General features: G+C 39.0%; 1 long non-coding RNA gene across 1 annotated transcript; it reads right to left on the reverse strand.

Annotated features, from left to right (window-relative positions):
• Nucleotides 1–401: 401 nt before the first annotated feature.
• On the reverse strand, nt 402–5,032 carry LOC104072112. Its single transcript, XR_683598.1, has 3 exons — nt 4,967–5,032; nt 1,911–2,113; nt 402–664 (listed from the first exon to the last, which is right to left on the reverse strand). It is a non-coding gene; the product is annotated as an uncharacterized LOC104072112 (long non-coding RNA).
• Between the last annotated feature and the right edge of the window lie 337 nt (nt 5,033–5,369).

The following is a 5,369-nucleotide window of genomic DNA, read 5'->3' on the forward strand; positions in this document are numbered from 1 at the left end:
GCCGGCCGCGCGTCGAAGGCCGTAGCTGAGGCCTCCTCGCTACCGTCTTATGAAGAACGGAGCCTTCAGATCTGGCGCGCTGCGGACGTGTAACTGCAGCCGGACGCGGAGGGCTGTCCGCTGAAACAGGCACCCGCTTACACTGCCTCAGGCACCCGCTTAAACTGCCCCCGAAGAACCCGTTTTCGTTTTGCTCCCGACCTCCGATCCGATACTCGGGGGAAACGGCCCCGCGCCACTGCCCCGCCCAGGCCGTGTAACCGCTAAAGCCACCAGTGTCCCCATAACCTCCGGGAACACTCCAGCGCCCCTTTCCTGCCGTACAATCACTCCCGGCGAGACATCCGAATCTTTCTAAGTAGAAAAATAAAACGACTCAGTTCTACCGTCAAGTTTGCAAATGGCTAATTAGAAAAATACTTTAATGGTGTGGACATCAAGTATATTCAATTGCTAGTTAGCCATCAACAGAAAATCCTTCTCAATCACAAATTAAGATACAGCGTGTTGTGTCAACCTTCTCACCCTTCATATGGGTTTTTATTAAAGCTATTAGTATCCAATCACTTATAATATTAAGGAAACGCCTTTATTGTGAACACAATGCTTTATTCTTCAACAGCGGCCAATGAACCATTGCCCATACTTATTCTGGGCCTCCACGCTGTAAAAGAAAAGCGGACAGTTAAATATATTCCACTAAAAGAACAGGAAATGGAAATCAAATCTTCTTTTGCCCTGTTATAACAGAGTTCTAGTTTTAATTTCTGATTTATACATTGAATTTTAATCCATATAAGAACATGCACAGCGTGTCAAATATCAGCATCTACCAGTAACAGCTCTATTTTTTTCAGGGGAGAATACAGAAAGATCAACACCTGCACCCTACAATTACAGCTGCTTCCACTCCTCCCACTCTGAAGAAACCTGGCTCTTACTCACTTTAGAAAGGTCTGGCAAACACAGCAGTAGCTTTGGAGTTATTTTCACTGCCCAAATTCCAAAGTGCAAAGTAAAAACAAGGCCAAGGTAAGCCATTACAATATTTATGAGAAATCGGAAAGGTATTCAATTCATTATTTTGCCAACAAAATTATTTTACAACTTACCTCGCCGTTAGAAAATTTATGCTAGAAGTTAAGTGTATTATTATGGAAAATAACTAATTTGATTTCTAATTATAATACCTTACCCACATACATGCAGGAAAACTGATTTCCTCTACTAACGTGACTACACTGTAGGTGTCCTTATCATTTAACAAAGCTATGCAAGCGTCTTTTCATTTCAAACTCACACCCTTCTCACAAGTTCTTCAAATTTTGTGCGTTCTCCCTTTTTAAGCATCAGTGTTTACAGCTGAGAATTGTTACAGAACAAAAGCAGGTTTTTCTTGCCTTTCATGTAAAATGCTATATTCGCAAATATTGCAGAAATAAAATGTTTCCACTCTAGAAATACAAGAGTTAACTTACTAATAAACAACTTACAAAAACTAGTTTGAGAAAAATATTTTGGACTTCAATCACCTGGTAATAGCCTTTGCTGGTCTATGAGCAGATTCCTGTGCTCCTGCCCCGCACATTCAAATTACACATTAAACAGCTGTTACAAAACCGGTAGCGATGGTGATTAACGTAGGCTATGACTGTCGTTAGCTATCTGCATGTCTGTTTTAAGTCCGTATCTCTCTACTCAGCGATACCACAAGCTACTAATTAGCAAGAGTTGGGTACCTTGTGTATTAAGAATCTGTAGTTTGGGTATAGTGCATCAAAGCTATGAAAGCTGGGAGCGCACCCCTACCACGAATTACAATGCAATACCATACTTGAAACTTTGAAGGTGTAGAAATAAGGTAAATGCTAGGTAGATACAAACAATACACACCAATAAATGAAACTTACTTGAATATATTCAATCTCTTCATCTGACATAAGTTTCCTTCTGTATTTCTGAGGTAAGGTTCTTGCTAATTCAGAAGTGTCTGGAGTACCTTGTACTCTACTAACAGGTGAATTACTTTGAAATGCCGGTGATCTGCCTCCTACAGACTCCTGTGCTTTCGAAGCATGGAGAGATGGCACACTTGCTTGTAGAGATTCCTGTACTGAAACCCAGATTGCAAAACCATTTGCAGAAATATAACAAGACTGTAAAATTAATTAATGAGCAGCCAATAAAAGTTACCAGTTATTGACAATTTTCTTCATTATAACAAATACTTAACAGAATTAAGACACTCTTCTTCTCATAACCTGTTTTTATTGTTGTTAAATATATCAATAGCATAGTGAAAAAATTCTGACAGTGGAATAAGCATGTTTGAGTGGCAGAAATACTGATGTGGAAACAGAAGATAAATCAGCATGTATCCTAACAAAGGCTTTTTCACTGTGAAGCTGTACTTACAGAAAATTCACAACGTATCATAAATGTGTGTGTGTGAAGGCAATTATGTAGAAAGATAACTAAGATAAATAACTAAGATCCACTGACATGATGCTTTTTGTTTACTGTAACTGTAAAGACAGACAAGTGAAAAAGAGGTAGAGACTTACAGAAGGATGAAGTTCACAACTATGACTTACCACAACATGCAAAGCAATGTTGTACCCATTTTTAATATTACAAAATGGCATCATATCAGATTTAGTTACTGATCTACAGAATGACCACCAAATATCAGGCATCAGCAATCAATGTTCATGAAATGAAGAGACCAAGGAGTGCATGAAGTACTTCACAGATGAGGGCCAGGAGCTAGGCTTAAGGAAGTCACATTAGAGAAGGTGCCTTGAGTTTGAGGATAGAAGAACAGATGACAAAAGTGTTGTCAAAGTCAGCATTCTGAACCTTAAGTCTGTCCCACCGTGGCTGATTTTACGATGGAAGTATGCAATTACCCCACCAGGCAGGATGGGGTCTCACAGCAACATGTTTACTTAAGCACTCAGACCTCTATAGAAGGTTAAAACACCTGATAAAGCAGAATGCTTCCACAAGAAGTCCCTCTCAGTGCTCCTGAAAAATGAGCAAGACAAATGCAACATCTAAACAGCTGGGACAGAGGGACTATATAATTATAAAGTAAGCAGCATCAAGACTGGATAAATCAAAGAATGCGAGGAGTTCAAATACCACAGCATTGCCTGCCCCTCTCCCTCCTGCCTCTGACAAGATCAATGAAGACAAAGGCAAGAAGCCAGTTTTAGCCAGTGAGTCTGAGTCAATGGCAGGATTAGGACATCAAACACCCGCAGCAATGCAATCAAACCACCACTGGTAAAAAAAAAAGCCACCATTGAGAGGCATATTCAGAAGTTCTCAGTCAAAAGACTGTGTCTGAAAGCCCCAAGTTGATCAGGTGGTTCAGGAACAACGGAAGGTCCCAAACAGAGCGAGGCGGAAGAGAGCCCATCAGAAGGAGCATATTCTGAACAGGGGGCAAAGTATTTTTGTTTCAAGAAATAACACACCTTGTATATGAAGAAACAAGAAACCGTTTCTCAAAGTTTGTTTCACCACAAAAATGTCTAGAGATTTGCCAAGGATTTTCCTCTATTGTATGTTTCAAAGTCTGAAGTGTAGTTGGAGTAGATGCATTAGGCAATTAAAAACATCGGAAGTCAAGACTCAAAAGTACCAGACTTAATATTGCTGTTGCTTTAGCTCAGATAGGTCTCTACTACATTTTTGCTTTCTCTGTTTGAGACCATCATGTTGCAGTAGTAATATGGTAAAAGAATTTGGCTGGCCTTTCAAACACCCACGTCCCTAGAAGTTTAGTCTTGATCTGCAGAGCTACGCAGAAGCAACAGTCCGGTACAGTGAAATGCAGTTATTGCTACAGCGTTCAAGCAAGATGAGGTAGATTGCAGTTTACTAATGAGACGACAGAACCTGATTAAGTTAGAGAAGTCTAACATACTTAAAAGATATAGTCACAAAAGTCTTCTGTCGCAGCGAGAAACAAGAGCTAAGTAACACGTTTTCAAGCTTTTGAGAAAGCAGTTCATTGGCATGAGAGGTGGTGCATTTGGCTGAATTGTGCACAACATACAGAATTCTTACAGAAGGTTATCGCAGAAAATAGTTCCCGAAGAGTTCACAGGTAAGTCAGAAGTGGCACTGATGTGCATTGTAGATACTTTGTAATGTTAATGGATAATCGAAACTTAAATCTAAATCACAAATTTGATAATGCTGTGGCAAATAACGTGGTATGATATAATTTCTGTATTATTTCGTATTTCTATATTATACCGTAGAGCTTCTTAAGACGTCTCCTACTTTAGTTTCAAATGCTTTGCTGACTCAAAAGGAATATTAAAACAACATATCACTCATATAACTTCGATGCCTAAATGTAACAATATTGGGAATCCTGTAAATATCAACACAGCTACAGGTATAAAAATTAATGTCAAAGATTGTAGTGGAATTAATTTTTTTTCAGCATTAATTAGTAGCACAAGGAAACACTTCTTAAAATGTACAGTAGGATGGCTCTCCCAGCTATAATCAGGGTTTTAAATACCACAGACATCGTACACTCCAAGTAAGAAAGAAGAGATGAGGAAAATGCAACATCATTTCTGCAAATACCACCGAATACCTAAAGCTGCTTCAAACTGACTTGGGCACAATCATTTCACGCAAATATTAGTATTTGGAAAAATGGGACTTTATATATAAGTAGAAAAACAACACTGGAAATCTTTGTGAATATGCCTTGACCAAGAAATAAAGACATGCATCCATTACGTGTATTCCCACAGTTGTATAGAGTCTGAAGAGTCAAAGCATTGCCTTCAAACTAGAACAACTCTATTTCAGAAACCCTGCTCAAAATCAGTTGAGTCACATAGTTGAAGCAGAAAAATTGTGTGCTAGTTCTTATATAAAACAGTTAATGCAAAGAAAGGTGGCGCAAGTTGTATGCAGAGATTAAATAACTTACTTTTAGGTCTGGGACTACTTTTTCTGTCTGGGAACTTAATTAATGGAGTATGCGGCTTCACTACCTAGAACAAGGCAAGGTAGTAGGAGAAACAGGGAGAGTAAAATACATTTCTAGACACACATTGCCTTCACAATAATAAAATGGAACATACAACGTATTAAACAACCATTTCTATACTAGTTTTCTGCACCACCACTCTGATAAACTTACTACTTATTAATGTTCTATGTTTACCCATGGAGAAATTTCACCTTTAAAGGCATTCCTCCACCCTAACGTGTCCTGAGCAGGAAAAAGCATTCTCTTCCTTTTCTCACAGCAATCGGGATGTGTGTGTGCAGAAACAGCAACGACAGTCGCATAAATGCAATTACAAAGTTTCAGCAGATGGCTTTGCTAG

The sequence above is a fragment of the Fulmarus glacialis genome, unplaced genomic scaffold (genome assembly GCF_000690835.1).
Source record: "Fulmarus glacialis isolate BGI_N327 unplaced genomic scaffold, ASM69083v1 scaffold28530, whole genome shotgun sequence".
Classification (NCBI taxonomy): Eukaryota; Metazoa; Chordata; class Aves; order Procellariiformes; family Procellariidae; genus Fulmarus; species Fulmarus glacialis.